This window comes from Ailuropoda melanoleuca, chromosome 12, assembly GCF_002007445.2.
Source record: "Ailuropoda melanoleuca isolate Jingjing chromosome 12, ASM200744v2, whole genome shotgun sequence".
Lineage (NCBI taxonomy): Eukaryota > Metazoa > Chordata > Mammalia > Carnivora > Ursidae > Ailuropoda > Ailuropoda melanoleuca.
In genome coordinates, this window is record NC_048229.1 from 46,015,270 (window position 1) to 46,033,116 (window position 17,847).

Here is a 17,847-nt window from a genome sequence, read left to right on the forward strand (position 1 = left end):
TGGCTGTTGCCCCAAAGAGACTCTGTTGTCCCTTCCCCAAATGCTCACCCACCAGCCTGAGGAGGTCCCTGCTCTTCCCTCAACTCCTCCTCGCCCCAAAGCTTCCTATGTAAAGTGCATGGAGAATGTCTCCAGACTCCCTCTCCAACCAGGAGAGACTTCCAGGGCACTAAGGAGCAAACACAAACTTCCCTTTAAGCTGGAGAATCTGATATGATGGTTACACACAGCACACAGGAGACGGTTCCATTCCCTAGACAAGGTGCTATCAAGACCCATGACATCTGTCACAAAGAGGTCATTCCTGCTTTCTAACTTGAGGCATCCAACAATGAAGCAGACCGCTTTGCTGGTGGTGAGCTTCCCACCACCAGAGGTATTCAAACACGAACGGTCAGCACAGAAGTCTTTTCGACAGCATACACAAGTGGGAGGTTGGACCTCATGGCCACCTAACCTTTACTTTCAACAACAAAGCCTTACACTGCACAGTGTTTGATGGAAATAAAGTCTGTGTGCCCATGTCAACTTTCTTTTAATCCTCACAAAAGCTCTGAGAAGTTTTAAATCCTTCTTACAGAGGAGGAAATGGAAGCTTAGGAGGTTTATCTAATAGAAAAGAGAGGAGACTTCTTACAGAGTGAACTTCCTGCTGGATCAGAAGTCTGGACATCAGGGCAGAGCGTGAGGAGCCCATTGGGAGAACAGTTAAGTTTCCCGAGCTCCCCTTTTACATAGCACTTCCGTTAGACTCCACCAAGTGCCCAACGCTCCAGCGCTGCTCTGGTCTTCCATAGGAAGCCCTTGGGAAGCTTTATCCCAGAGAATAAGTTCCTTCTACGGTATCCAAAGATTTTAGAGCAAGATGCAAGGTATGCTAAGGAAACCTGTACAGCACCATGGCAGAGAGCGGGAGGTGGCCAGCCTGCAAACTGAAAAGAGCCCACGACTGCTTAAAGAAGTCAAGCCCTGTCTAAAGACAGCCAACAGCCCCCATTACTCCACCGCCACACATGTCTTGCCTGGCCTGGGAAGGTTTGCTGAGCTGTGTGGGGAGTAGTTAAAGGAGGGATGCAACAAGTGAGATGAGGCAGGCCTGCACTAGAGTTGGGGACAGAATGGATGGGATCTCAGACAGAGGGAGTTGGGAGCTAGGAGGCTAGGACGGCTGGAGGGTAGGCTCTCGGGGGAGTGGAAATTTGGTTCTCTCTTACTAAGACGCTTTGCCATCCTGGCAAAGCTCATCTTTCTTTTGTGTTGAGACCTGGTTTTCCATTCATGTGGTTGTCTGATCCATGGGCTTCTCCATCAGCCGGAAGGGCTCAGAGCTAGGAGAGAGGTCAGAGCTAAAGGCACATCTTGGAGTATTCTGCAAAAAGATGCTATTAGAAGCTGTGTAAACAGATGTAACCCGAGAGAAAGAAGGTACAGGGAGAAAGAGAGCCAATGGCTACAAGCAGCAGACACGGATTCTGAGTCTTTGAGCCTCCTACCATATATCTTTCCAGAAGACTCCTTTATGTTTGCTGACTAAAGCAAAGATGTCTGAAAAGACAGAAACAGAGCAGTCTTGGAGATCCATGAGCAGAAACCTGGATTCAGCATGGCCCTTGGAAGGAGCAAACGCCACCATTTTCATTCTTTAGTCGTCCTGCTCAGGAACCAAATTCTTGGAAATTTGGGTATTTGTGGCAATCCACAGATGGATCTCTGGGAAGGCCTTCCCAAGATCACAGGAAAGGAGCCAGTGATATTCCGATTTTCTAGGGGAAGATTAAGTGGTTGGGCCCAGACAACTTGGCAAGACCAGGAATACCATAGTCCTCAAGCTACCCTAACTCAGAAACACATGCAGAAGCATGGCTGCCTTCTGGCCTGGACCCTCAGGACACTCCCACAGGCTGACGTAGGGTTGTTTTATAGGGCTGAGCCTCCACAGTGGAAGTATTACGACTTCTTTCTGCATAAAACATGATGTGCCTTTATACACAGTAAAACTCTCATTATTCTGCACCTTCATTTTACCTTGGTGCAATTTAATTTTTTGTTTCCAGTGTCAATCTAGGACCACTTTTGATCCTATAAGTCAGACACTTTTTAAAAAAAATTTAGGGGGGGTAGGCAGAGGGAGAGAGAGAATATTAAGCAGGCTCCACACACAGCATAGAGCCTGATGTGGGGCTCGATCCTACAACCCTGAGATCATGACCTGAGCCAAAATCAAAAGTCGGACGCCTAACCGACTGAGCCACTCAGGTGCCCCACAATAGCTTTATCTTTAAAAGAATAATAATAATAATGTTTGAACAATGGCAATATATACATATATATATGTGTGTGTGTGTATATATATATATATATATATACACACATATATCCAAGTTCTGTGTGATAACCTGAGCTTACATCACCGCTTGGCCAGGAAAGAACCAGAATCAACGTTGACCATCCCCCAAAAAACTGCATCCAGTGAGAGAAGGAGGAATAGTTTCTCTTAGCAAATCAGGGTGCTCCCCAGGTGACCCTAACCACCCATCCAAAGATAGCCGCACTGATTCTGGGGGAGGGTATCACATGGCATTGCATGGATGACTACTCATTCAAGAAAACAGAGGATGATATGAAGCCAAGACTGTCTTCTCCTTCCCACCTTCTTCTCAAATCCATGCAGAGGCACTGAGGAGATGAGGTGCAGAGCAGACACTTAGCGGATGAGTGTGGGGTCATGCTCAAAGTTCAGTGCAATGTTCAAGCAATTCATTAGTGTTTGCCAAGTAAACAAGCAAACAATGAACCTGAACTCAAAAACCTTCTTAGAGAATTTATAAATACATTCCTTGGAAATTAGAGATTTCAAAAAGTCTTTGGAGTCAGAACCCCTGCAGGCACCCCCTCGCACCGCAGTTGTGGCCCAGGGTGATAAGGGGCCATCACCACCTTGCATCTGGGCTGCCTACGGGGGCCTGAGAGAGTGGCTTCCCAGTCAACGAGAGCGGGACGCTTATTGAGTTAATGTTTTCAAAAGCTTTCCTAGCGCTCTGATGGGAGCAGCTGTACCATCAGCCAGACAGCCTTTCATCTCCCAAAATAGTCTCTCTGCCTACCCCCTCCATCCAGCTGGTTCTTCCAACCCCACCAAGACCATAGCCTCCAAGAGAAGAGGACAGGAGGCAGCTAGCTCACAGAACGTGATGTGTGAGCCTCCCGAGATCTCTGATCCTTTCTTCCTTTGCCTAATGCACCTCGGCTAATTGTGCCCAACAGCATTGTCGGTGGCACATGTGGCCCTGCTCCGATGCTGAGCCATCTGAGAAGGCAGAGAAACCCTTCTTCTGGAAAATGAACGCAAATAGATTCTAATCAACAGAAAGAGGTCAATTAGAGCCAAGTTCAGCACGCTTCAGAGGTATTGCTATTTTCTCCCTGGCTAACTCCACACAGAGCCCTTATGAAGGGGTCTCTGACCTTGGGAGGGGCTGGGCAACAAGAGCTCCTCCAGGCAACTCTGTAACCAGACTGGCAAACTTCCACCCATCTTGGATGTCCTCTGCAAACCAGGAAAGGGGAAGTGCTCCCTGCTACACTAAAGACGTTTGAGTTTAGAGCCACACTCCTCCTCTTACATACCCACAGCAACGCCATCGGGGCTAGGGTAGAACAGGGCTCAGAGAAGACATGGGTATGGCTACTGGTCTGTAGGGCCCTGGGCCCTAACAGCCCAGGTAAACACGACCACCTGCAAAATGTCAGCTGCTCTGCTAAGTTTCTGGGGACAGACTCCTGTTTAAGTGACCTCAAGTAATGAGGGGTTAGAGCCTGACAGCTGGAGACATGAGGCAGCACAGGAAATACAGCTTGACTGCCAGGCAACGCATTTGGGGTTCCAATCTTGACACCCACTACTCACTCATCAACTGTGTGATCTTGGGGACGTTTTTTAACAATCCTGCAAGTAGGTATTATTGTTATCCCAGTTTGTAAAGGAGACAATCCTCACATTATCTAAAAGCATTAGCAAGAAAAGAGAGGAAAAGGGCTCAGCACAGTACCAGGTACCTAGTAAGTTCTCAGTAAGTGTTGACTAGCAGTACCACGCTTTCTGCTGCTCTTAGTGACACCGGTATGCTAGAAAATGCCTGAAAAAGAGCTAGTGACCAGAAATTTTAGGAAAAGCTGCACTTGTCCTCCTCTGGGAGTCTGACAAGACACTTTCCTGGGGGACTTCTCTGAGTCTTTAAAATGTTCAAGGCATGTTTAACTTTGAGAAATATTGAGTTAAATAAATTAACTTACATATTTGTTGTTACAGAGAATACCCGCAAATATCAAGATACAGAAATATTATGAAGATCACATTGAGAGACGCTGAACTTCTACGTTCTCAGCTCGTTCTCCCCTCCCGTCAGTAACACCCTACCGTACACACACCCCCCCGGGCACTGGAGACCACGCACAGCAATGGGGACCGGACCAGGGCGGGCGGCAGGCTGAGGGGCGTGTTCAGCTCCCGGTTCGGACATTGACTTCCTCTGTAGCTCATTTCCCTCTCTCCAGATGGGATCATTCCAGGCTGCAGGCCACTGTTCATTTATCCTGCATTTTGCTTTTGGACTTAGTAGTTTTTGGGTTTGTTTTATTTTTTTTTAAGATTTTATTTATTTATTTGACAGAGAGAGACTGCCAGCGAGAGAGGGAACACAAGCAGGGGGAGTGGGAAAGGAAGAAGCAGGCTCACAGCGGAGGAGCCTGATGTGGGGCTCTATCTCCGAACGCTGGGATCACTCCCCTGAGCCGAAGGCAGACCCTTAACGACTGCGCCACCCAGGCGCCCCTTGGGTTTGTTTTTAAATATCTAACCACATCTCTCTTTTTTTTCTCTTTTTTTTAATATAAGAAAAAAACGTGGAAATCGGACTGAGACAATCAGGTCATTCATTCCATCAGTTTCATCTCTGCAACCTTTTAAAAAATATAAATTGTGTCAGTTCATTCACTCTCCCAATATCTGCAGCCCCAGTGGAGAGACTGCCTTTTTATTACAAAATCTAAATTAGGAACACGCTTCTCTCCAGGAAGAAATTTTTCAATATATGGGAGCTGGACAGCATCACCCCAGTGCAAGGAAGGCCCTAACTAGCAAAGTGAGCTCCAGGACCCCCTGGAAGGTCACTTGCACTGTTTCTTGTGCAAAAGAGGCCTTAGCACCTCCCAGCTAGACTCAGTCACTTCTAGTTCATCATTCCATTCTTTCTAAATCTCCATGCTGAGCCCAAAGTCCTGCTTCACCTCACCAGGGATTATGGGGGTTTCCAGTGGTTTCAAAAAAGATCCTTAGAAACTTGGGTCCATATCTTAAAGATGAAAAGTGGCAAAGCAGCATTTCCAGCCCCCAATGCCTTTTAAACTTTCACCCCTAGCAGAAAACTCAAATTCATGCTCGCAAGTGTCTTTCCTAAGGATAAGCTGGTGACGTGAGACAGTGTTGTGTAAAGAGGGAGTCTCAGTTGGCTTGTCCACTCTGTCCCCAGGTGGATGTAGACGGTCATTGCTTTATTTCCTTTCCAGACCCCAGGCCACCTTCTTATAGTCAGGTCTGACCCAAGTACAAGCCAATTAAAGGGGTTAAGAGTTTGAGCTGCTCTGGGCTTAACTTCCAGTTGTGTGAACCAAGGGAGGTGGCCTAACATCACAGAGGTTCACTGGCTCAGGTTCTCAAAGAAGTTAACAACCATCCCACGAGCCAACATGACAGTTCTCAGCTCAGCTCCTGAAACATAATTAGTTAGCCAACATTTATTGAGGACTGAATATCATCATCATTAGTAACTAAGGGGCACTGAGCTGTCCAAAACAAGAAGAGGAGAAAGAAAAGGTTTAGAATCAATTAAGAGAGAAACTAACATAAAATTCACGTGTTGTTTTTTGGTTGGAAAGCCCCCGCACAGACATTGCCTCCCTTTATTTCGGAGAATGTGTGAGAAGAGGTAAAACAGGCAGGATTATTCCCATATTCCCATACCCCAGGGAAGAGAAACTGCAGGGGGAATGTGAAAGGATTTGCCCAAGACCACATGGTCAGGAAGCAGAAAATCCAGGACTAGGGGTCCAGACCCTCTGCCCCAGATCTTCCGTTCCTCCCACTAAACTAAATTGTTCCCCGCTAAAAGCTGTGAGGTCCGTTCTTCATAACCAGCCCAGAGGGGCCAACTTTGTCACCAAGCAGCTCTGAAGGTGAGTTGATTAATGAAGAATCACCTTGAGAAAGGCCAAAGGAATCTTGCACAAGTGGCCTTCATCCTGGCCCCACATCCTGGCCCCCAAAACTCTGCTGCTCGTCGGTGTTAGACAGTGAAGTAAGTTTGCCCCCAAATCATCCTGGTACCTTTCCCATCCGCCCTGCCCAGGGGGATGGGAGCTCTGGAGCAAGTTCAGGGGCCCATTTCTTCAGAAAATGGTGATTTTTGCGAATGGGTTAAATGGTAATGAAAAAAGTCAAGCCTCAAAAACAGAAAAAATCAGATGTAGTAACTTAAGATATAATAGGGCCTGCATGACTTTTGAGATTTAAAGTGAAACATTGCTGAGAAAGAGATTTACTTGATATTTGAGGCTTTCCAGTGCAATCGCTGTGGATTGTACCCTTGTTACAGCTACACTGTCCAGTTTGGGGCCTTTCTGACTCACCCTGAGGCCAGAGTGAAGCTTCCAGCACTGCAGCCAAGAAAGCCATCCCAGGGAGGACCTCTGCTTAAATGGCAGAGGGAAGTGTTTCCAAAAGTCCCCTAATTCTTCTCCCTGCCACCAAGAAAAACCTGTGATCAGGTAAGTTTGGGAAATGTTGCTCACCCCACCCGCGCCTGACTTCCACCCTCCGGAACTAACTGTGCACGCCAGCATGTTAGCCCCGAGGCAGGGAGGTACGCTGAAACCTTTCAAGCCCAGGTTCTCCAAAGTTACTTTCCCGGAGCCCTTTTCACAGATAACACCTACAGAACTCGTATTCCTTGAAACACCCTTTGAAAAATACTTTCACAGTGGTCAAGAGAAAGTCCCTCCCTTTTTCTGGGCCTGTTCCATCATGTGGCCAATACCTATGTTGGCAGGATTGCTGTGATCTATGCCTGAACAGACTCTAGACCAGTTCATTCAGAATTTGGGGCATACGGGGGCCTAAATATAAGATTGGGGTTTTGTTTGTTTTTTTTCTTTTTAAGTACACAAGGTGATTCCAAGCCACGTGCCAAGAAACACCATCTAATGGCCTAGCCTGGTGTCATTCTATTAAGCTGGTGTGGAAACAGAACATAAAAGGGGCTGAAACAATGTCCCTATTTGTTTAACCTCTAAAAATGGCTAGAGCAATAATGGGAGATTCAGACTCACACGCGTTCATAAACAACCCTGTGAGTGACAAATCTGAAATAACTCTGCCTTCATGTTCTAAGGAAATTATCCTTAGACTCTCTTAAGCAAGTGCTGGATAGACATGAGACATTCAGACATTTCCACAATCTCTAAAATAGTATCTTCTGAGAGTCTCCTATACTCCTGCCCTTTCCACGTCCTTAAATCTTCAAAAATTGGATGTGAAAAGAGATCCAATCTCTTTCCTCAAGCTACTAGGTGTCTTAACACATGCTACAGAAAAATACCTGTAAACCAACATTTCTATCTTGGGGGAAATGACTTAGCTTTACTACTGTCAATATTTGCTTTAATATCCTCAGATCTTTCCATAGGACATTATGCAGTTGATTTCATAGTGTAAGAACATGTCTAACATTAACAGCTCCCATCAGCCTCCCCTCCAGAAAAGCTTTTCCGTATAGTGTCCTACAGAGCAAAATTCCACCCTTCCCCCATCACAGAATAACGCAATCAGCAAATTAGTCATTATATTCCACAGAGCCAAGCAGAACCCTCCCCTGTCAATTGTGGAATAGGCAATTACATTCTGGACATACACGTTTTACACTGATTAAAAAAAGAATTACAGCCGTTGATTCTGCTTTTAAAATTAAGGGACAACATCTAATGTAATATGGAATTAGAGAGACTTGGCTTAACAAAATGGTTATTTAAAAGAACAGAAAATTGGATTTAGAAGAAAACTCTGTGACCAAGACAATGTGACTTTCCAAAAACAAGGGGTAGGAAATCTGTTAGCCTTTCTAAACCCATAAGATTGAAAGACCCTAGGGAACCATAAACTCTAACCTAATATCAATACTATGTTGAAAAGCCAAAATTTTAATTTCCTCCAGTACCAGAGAGGATTTGTCTCACTAGCAAATTTTAGATATAAACACTAAGTCAAAAATAATTCTCCAGTGACTCTGAGCATTTTACCAATGACAACAGATTTGAAATGCATTTTAGAAGCGATGACAGGGAATTAAGTAGATTTCTAGGGCTATAAAGCCTCATATTACTTTAGAAGGTGTTAAACTGTCTGCTCATCTTCCTTGCAGCTCATTTGGTACCTTGTAAGCACTGAAGAAAAGCTAAGTGCTGGAGCATTTTACTAATGTACCAAAAGCCACATCACTATTAGTATGCCTAACACCTTCAGAAAGTTTTTTAGAGATCTAAAATAAAACAGTACGTGAGTTCCTAAAAGGCTTGATGGAAAATATCACCAGCTATCATCGAGAGAGCTGCCTCTAGCTCAAGGGCCAACTATAAATTAGGGATTCTTGATTTTGCAGGAACATTCTCAAGTAACTGCAATGCATTATGCTTCCCATGAAAATAATGCATTGATTTTAATTAGTTTTTTAATTGCTTAATAAATTGGCCCTTTTATTCAAAATGTCCTTTAAAGAGCTACGCATGAAGATTATTTCCAATATTTCAGTAAGAAAGTTGTCAACCCACCTGGCTAGATAGTAAAAGCTAAACTCCAGAAGTATGTACACATGGTGAGCTCACACAGGCTTCTTAGTAAGGTAAGAGTTTATTTGCCAACCAACCAGGACCTCACCCACATAAATAAGCCTGAATGCAGAAAATTCTTAATTTTGGCTGTAAGCAAACCAAATTAGGGCTGGCTGAGATTCTGGAACATGTGTGTGTTCAGCTGAAAGAGTTAATGCCCTGTGATACCACCCCACCCACATTCCCCTTTTGTTAAATATTCCAAAAAATGTTTTTATGGTCAAATCCTAACTGTTCTAGTAAAGATTTCAACAAAAATGAGCTGGAGAAACTGAGAAATTTGAGCTGGTAACCAATTGGCCTCTCTCCCTCTCCCTCTGCCCCTAAATCGGTTACCAATATAGAGTCCTTCACTTCCTTTGGAAATGGTTCCAACCAGGAAGATTCAAAAAAAGACTTCAGTTTTAGTCAAGATTGAGTAACAAGTATCAGATTTACCCTCCTGCCTTAAATAACTAGAAAACTGGACAAAATAAATGAGACAGTGGTTTTCTAGACATCAAACGACACAAGACTGTGTGTGATACCTGAGAAGGGAAAAAAAGGGAAGTTCTATAATTACACCAGTTTTGTACCTGGAGGCAGTTTTCAGGCCTCAATACAAGGAGGGGAAACAGACCCCAGTTGATTCATGAAGGTAAGGAAACAGAAATCAGAGTTTAGGAGACAAGGCAACCAGAATTTTCCAAGGTGGAATACTGGAAGAGGGAGAGGCACAGAGAGCTCCAGGAACCTGCAGTGGATCCCCTTGAGTATTGGTTGAGTACCAATCTGTATATGTGTGAGAACTATCCAAGGCTGGGGAAAGTCCACCAGAAAAGTTTAAGAAAAAAAAAACTGACTCCTACCAGCCAGAGTGAAAAGATCTTATAATATGTGGGGTACCAGATAGAATTCGGGGGGGGGGAGTATTTAGCCCTAGAATAAAAGCTGCTCTGGTCCTGTGCAAACAAAGCTTAAAAATAAACACTTAAAGGATCCAACTGATTCCAAATAATGGCATTCCAGAAGAACATCCAACGCTACTTAGAGGAATAAAACAAATTAAAGCAATAACATAAAATGCATAATGTCCAGCACCCATTGGAAATAATGAGACAGCAAAGAAACTGAAAAATATGATCCATAACCAAGAGAAAAATTAATCAATAGAAACAGACCCAGAAGCAATAGAGATAAAATAAATTAGGATATACTAAAATAGCTATTATAAATATGTTTTACATATTTAAGAAAGTAGAATATGATCATGATGAAAAGGGAAAGGGAAGATATTAAAAAGAGTCCTCCCATGGGCACCTGGGTGGCTCAGTTGGTTAAGGTCTGCCTTCAGTTCAGGTCATGATCTCAGGGCCCTGGGATCAAGCCCCACGTGGGGCTCCACACTCAGTGGGGAGTCTGTTTCCCCCCCCCTGCCCCTCCTCCCACTTGTGCACATGCTCTCTCAAATAAATAAATAAAATCTTAAAAAAAAAAAAAAAGTCCTCCCAAAATACCATCTTGGGATAAAAGATATACTATCTGGGGCGCCTGGGGGGCTCAGTCTGTTAAGCGACCAACTGTTGATTTTGGCTCAGGTTATGATCTCAAGGTGGATCAAGCCCTGCATGGGTTCAGCACACAGCAGGGAGTCTGCTTGAGATTCTCTCTCTCCCTCTGATCCTCCCCTCCTCTCTCAAATAAATACATCTTTTTTTTTTAAGTGCAGAAGAAAATATTAGTAAACTTGAAGACACAGCAATAAAACCACCCAAAATGAATAAAGCATCAGTGACCCATGGGACAAAATAAAACAGTAACATGCATGTATTAAGAGTCAAGAAAAGAAATAAAAGATTAAAAAGAAAAAAAACCCTCACACAATGAAGAAGCACAATGAACTCCCTGCAGAATAAACATCAAGGAGTCCACACAAAATACAGGATAATGAATTGCTGACAACCAGCGATAAAAACTAAAACAGCCAGGAGAAAAAGATACATGACAGCAGTCTACGTGTCAGAAACTATGCAAGCCAAATGGCAATGGAGCAACATCTTTTATACTGAAATAAACTGTCAATTTAGAATTCTCTAAGCAGTAAAATTCGTCTTTCAAAATTGAAGACAAAATAATGACATTTTCACAAATCCTAGAAGAATTCACTGTCAGCAGACCTGTATGAAAAGAAATGATAAGGGAAGGTATTGAAGTATAATATGATACCAAATAGAAATTTGGATCTACACAAAATGAAAAACAACAGAAATGGCATATATGTTAATAAATATGAGATATTTTAAACACCTTTTGAAGAATAATAGTTTAAAGCAAAAATAACAGCAAAATATTGAGGGGCTTATAATATATGCAAAATATTTGACAGCCATAGCACAAAGGATGGAAGGGGGAAGTGGACCTTACATATAAGGTGATAAAATATCTTTTGAATGGGAGGTGGGTGGGAAGATGGGGTAACTGGGTGACAGACATTTAAGGAGGGCACATGATGTAATGTGCACTGGGTATTATATAAGACTGATGAATCACTGAACTCTACCTCTAAAACTAATGATACACTATATGTTAATTAACTGAATTTAATTTTTTTAAAAGAAAAAACAAATAAATAATTTTTTAAAAAACAATATTTGAAGATAATAGATGTATATTGTAAAACCTAGAGCGGGGGTCAGCAAACTCAAGCCACAGGCCAAATCCAGCCTGCTATCTATTTTTGTACAGTTCAGAACTAAGAATGGCTTTCACAATTCAGAAGGAGTGAAGGGTGGAAAGGGGATGTAAGGCCATATATGTCATACAGAGCCTAAAGTATTTACTATCTGGTTCTTTAGAGAAAAAGTTGCTGAGCTCAGTCCTGAAGCAGGATTTCTCAACCTTGGCACATTTGACATTTTAGGCCAAAGTATCGTTCCATGCTGTGAGGGTATCTTATGCATTGTAGGTGTTTAGTGACATCCCTGGCCTCTACCTAATAAATGCCATTAGCACCACTCCCAGCTATGACAACAAAAATGTCTCCAGACACTGGCAAATGTCCTTTTGGGACTAGGGTAGGAGACCAAACTTGCCTGTGGTTGATAACTATTGCCCTAGAGCACAACTAAAAAAAAAAAAAAAAAATTATATATATATAATAAGCCAATTGTAAAGTTAAAAAGGATCCATTAAAAAATATTTTTTAAGCCCTCAATCCAAAAGAAGGCAGGAAAAAAGAAAAAAGATTTTTCAGATAAGACATAAAAAACTGTGAAGAGCAAAATGGAGTCTCTTGTGTCAATCAGGAGCCCATGTCAAGCAATAACGCAAGCAGGTACGGTACTGCAGACAGGAGGCATCGCCGGGACCAATGTCAGCTGACACCCCAGAACTGACAACGAGCAGAACCAGAGAAGGTCTGCAGAGACACAAAACTGATTAAATCGCTTTAAAAGGGGAAGGACTTTGGCAGTAAACTGTCAGACTCTTCACACCTGACCCCTCTACATCTGACCACTTAAAAAAGGCAGCTGCCACTGAAGGCTCTGCCTGATGGGTCTCCGAACAGAATCGAGAGGCTTCCCTGCTTGAACATCAGAAGCATTAAGGGCGGAGAGCTGACCCCAACCAGATCAAGGCTTATCTCAACTGCGCACCTATAGACTGACTTCGAGTTTGGTTTGTAAACTTGTGCACCCTTCTGTTATCTTGTTTGTTGTGTGGCTTGTTGTTTTTTTTTTTTTTTTAAGATTTTTTTTTTTTGACAGAGAGAGACAGCCNGAGAGGGAACACAAGCAGGGGGAGTGGGAGAGGAAGAAGCAGGCTCCCAACGGAGGAGCCTGATGTGGGACTCAATCCCAGGACCCTGGGATCACGCCCGGAGCCGAAGGCAGATGTTCAATGACTGAGCCACCCAGGGGCCCCGTGTGTGGCTTGTCTTCTGTCCTGCTCTGGGTGCTGTGTAAAAAGCCAAGTTTAATCACATGGTGAATTGTCATGGATATTGGAATCCTGAACCTACTTTATAATTGTGACTTAACTTTGCTTTATGATCGAATAAAGCTGACGTTGTGGAAAGACACAACTTGTGTGTGCACTTTCATAGTGATCTTGTGGCAAAAACACAAAGCATAAAAGAAAATGTTGATAAATTGGACTTGATCGAAATTTAAATTTCTGTTATTCAAATTATACTGTTAAGAAAATGAAAACCCAGGGGCGCCTGGGTGGCTTAGTCGTTAAGCGCCTGCCTTCGGCTCAGGGCGTGATCCTGGCGTTCTGGGATTGAGCCCCACATCAGGCTCCTCCGCTGTGAGCCTGCTTCTTCCTCTCCCACTTCCCCTGCTTGTGTTCCCTCTCTCACTGGCTGTCTCTCTCTCTGTCGAATAAATAAATAAAATCAAAAAAAAAAAAAAAAAAAAAAAAAAAAAAAAAACTTTTTTGTATTTAGAGCTNTATTTGCAAAACATATATTTGATTAAAAACTTGTATCCAGAATTAAAAACAAACAAAACTTACTACTCAATAAGACAAATAACCTGATTGGGGCAGGGGAGGGAACAGCAAAAATGTGAATACACACTTCACCAAAGATAAAGAAATGGCACATAAGCACATTAAAAAGATGCTGAACATCATTAATCATAAGGGAAATGCAAATTGAAAGCACAATGTGCTATCACAGCATACTCATTAGAATACTTAAAATTTTAAAGGCTATATCAAATATCAAGTATTGGAAAGGAGGTAAAGCAACTAGAACCTTCATATACTGATGGTAGGGAAGCAAAGTGGGATAGCCACTTTGGAAAACAATCCTGTGGATAAAGATGTGGTCGTTGGGATGCCTGGGTGGCTCAGTCAGCTAAGTGTCTGCCTTCGGCTCAGGTCATGATCCCAGGGTCCTGGGATCGAGCCCATTGGGCTCCCTGCTCAGCCGGGAGCCTGCTCCTCCCTCTGCCTCTGCCGCTCCCCCTGCTTGTGTGCTTGTGATCTCTCCTCTCTCTCATTCTGTGTCAAATAAATAAATAAAATCTTAAAAAGAAAAAAAAGACGCAGTCCATATATACAATGGAATATTACTCAGCCATCAGAAAGGATGTTGATCATTCGCATCAACATGAACGGGACTGGAGGAGATTATGCTAAGTGAAATAAGCCAAGCAGAGAAAGACAATTATCATATGATTTCACTTATATGTGGAACATAAGGAATAGCATGGAGGACATTAGGAGAAGGAAGGGAAAAATTAAGGTGGGGACATCAGAGGGGGAATGAACCATGAGAGAATACGGACTCTGGGGAACAAACTGAGGGTTTCAGAGGGAAACAGGATGGGGGGATGGGTTAGCCCGCTGATGGGTATTTAGGAGGGCACGTATTGCAATGAGCACTGGGTGTTATATGCAAATAATGAATCATGGAACACTACATCAAAAACTAAGGATATATACAGTATGGTGACTAATGTAACATATTAAAAAATAGTAGCAATAAAAAAAAAATTTTAATAAAAAGGAAAACAATTCGAGATTTTCTAGCAAAGTAAAATGTCCACTTACTATACAGCCTAGCAATCCCACTCGTAGGTGTTTATCCCCAGAAAAATAAAAACCTACGTTCAGGCAAAGGCTTTTACTCAAATAGTCTTAGCAACATCGTAATAACCAAACACTACAAAGACCCAATGTGGCCCATCAACTGGTGATGAATAGACAGACAAAACTCAATATCCACACAATGGAAAACTACTCAGCAGTAAAAAGAAACAAACTAGTGACACATTAAACAATACAGATTTATTTTAAGCACATTATGCTAAGCTTAAGAAGATGGGCACAAAAGATTACATACTGAGTCATTCTTTTTATTATGTAGCTAGAAAAGGCAAAAACGTGACAGAAAGCAGTTCAATAATCTCTAGGGTCCAAGCATTGGGGGAGGGGACTGACTGCAATGGAAAATGAGGGAAATTTGAAAAATTATAGAAACATTCAACATTACGGCTTTGGTAGTGTTTACACAACTACATACATTTGTCAAGACCAAGAGAATTATATACTTAAAATTGATGATTTTTTGGTATCCAAAAAACTGAAAAGAACAGATTAAAAAAAAAAAAACTCAATAGCCAAGAAGGTTTTGAAAAATAAGAATGGAGTGGGAGTAAGACTACATTTTCCCCAAGACACCTTACTAGGAAACACCTTGCTATATGGAGGGTAGCCAGGAAACCGTTTTTCTGGTCACATTTGATTGAGTACTAGTGATTTGGATTTTGGTAACAGCATATACATTTAGCTGAAGAATATTAGCCAGTAGTACCTAAACCAGAGAGTCAGAAGTAGACAGGGGAACTTAGATTCCAAGTAAGAGGGAAAAGAATGAACCATTCAAAAGACGGTATGGAGAGAACTCACTAACCATTTAGTGAAAAAGAGTTCTATATTATACCATACACAAAACCATATAATAGATGGATTAGAAATGTAAATTTAAACAAGATTATAAAAATACTAAAGTATAGGGGCGCCTGGGTGGCACAGTGGTTAAGCATCTGCCTTTGGCTCAGGGTGTGATCCCGGCGTTATGGGATCGAGCCCCACATCAGGCTCCTCTGCTATGAGCCTGCTTCTTCCTCTCCCACTCCCCCTGCTTGTGTTCCCTCTCTCGCTGGCTGTCTCTATNTCTATCTCTGTCGAATAAATAAATAAAATCTTTTAAAAAAAACACTAAAGTATAAAATATTTTTATAATCTGGTGATAGGTAAGCTTTATGTAAACAAATTACAAGACCCAGAAAGTAAATTTGACAATTAAAACTTAAAAATTTCAGTGAAACAAAATACCATAAACAAAGCTCAGATAGCTTGAGATTACATTATACATATACATGTATACTATATATTTATAAGCCTATATACCTTTTATATAAGTATGCTTATATGTTAATATGTATACTATATATAAGTATGTATATATGTATATATATATATATATATATAATGTTTGCAGTATAAAGGATTAAAAAACACCCTATACAAAACTCCTATTAGTCAATAACAAAGTCGAACTACCTAATAGAAAAACAGACAAAGGATTCAACTATCAATTTAATGAAAAATAGATATACAAAAATATAGTTAATGATAAAATATCAAATAGTAATCAAATAAACACTAGTCCAAATGATTTTTTCACTCATGAGATAAGCAATTTTTTTAAGATTTCTAAGTGATCTCTACACCCAAAAGGGTCTCGAATTTACAACCCCAAGATCAAGAATTACACACTCTACTGACTGAGCCAGCCAAGCACCCCAAGCATATTTTTCTAATCGACAATATTTGGTATTATCAGAATATGGCAAACTGTCACTCCCATATACTGTGGGCAGGAATATAAGCCAGTGCTCATTTTCTTAGAGAACAGTCTGGCAATAGCTATCAAAATTTAAATCCACAACTCTCAACGCAAAAAGTCTTCATCTAATAATTTAACCACAGAAAATCTTAGAGACGTCACAAGTGTTGCATTGAGCATCCTTTTACGTGTGTCTATTTGTAATAATGAAAAACTGAAAACCTGAAAGTCCATCAACACAAGGGAATAGGTTAAGTTATGCCTCATCCTTCTCTGGTGAGACATCTATGTTTTTGCCACCAAAGCAAAGCCCTTCCATCTGTTTCTAGTAACAGAGCCCTTTTCCTCTAGGAACTGCTCTTTCACCCCTGGGAGAGTGAGTTGATCGTGAAGCTCCCCCGTCTTCCTTAGGGTGGAGTGTGACTCAACGAGAGATGGCACCATCCCTCAGGTTTCTAGTGACTGGTCAAAGGACAAGCAGATACTGGCAGAACCAACCAGACACTAGGAGGTCTCTCTCCCTTCTGGGACCATAAAAACTGGGGCTACTGAGGGCCATTTTTGCCACCACATGGAAAAAGCCAACATGAGGATGAAGCCAACACCAGGAAAGGCAGAATTAAAGGACAGAGCCACCCAACCATGCCCAAAACCAGCTCTAGTCTTTAGACCTCCTACTTCCAGCAACCAACCCTCATTAGCCTGTCTGAGTTGGGTTTCTATCACTTATAAATGAAAGAATTCTGACAATGGAGTATAACACAATCCACAAAAAGAATGAGATGGATCTGTACATACAGACATAGATTTCTGTAATATGTTAAGAGAAAATAGCAAAAGTAATTTTCAGAGCATTATATACTATGCCTTTTTTATTTTTTTAAGGATATATGTTTTTCTGTTAATAGTGAGAACTGGGAAAAGAGGAGAATGTTTACTTTAACACATATAAGACTTTAAAAAGTTTGTACATATATGTAATTTTTTGTCATAGAATAAAATAAAATGTTATAAAATTAAATACTATGTATGAAATTTGCATCAAGGCCTAACCACCAATTTCCACAGAAGCCTATGGAATATTTTTCCTAGAAAGTAATAGAAATAAAAATAGCAAACTGAATTACAAAGCAACATAAGTGGGATTACTCCTAGGTGCTCATCAAAGTTCTATAGGTAAGTTTCCTCACCCTCCCTCTGAAGAGCCAAATCTGATAAGTGGGTTATTTCTCCAACTTCCTACAACTAAACATTGCAGAAGTTCTAGAGAAGGGGGAGGGACACACTTCAGAATAAATGACCTCTGGCTGAATGAATAAAAATACATTCATATACATATCTGTGGCATAATAACAAAATAAAAAACCAAAGGAGATACTTCTAGAGAATCTCAAATGCTCAAATCAAGGTACAGAACTTTGCTACCTGCCATAAATCCAAGGTTACACTAAGAGCAGACCACAAGGATAAGACTTACGGTAATTCGATCAACATTGATGATAGTCCTTCGATGTCAGTGTTTTCACCTCAAACGTCAAATCCACATCCTTCCAGAGCTCTCTCTCTAC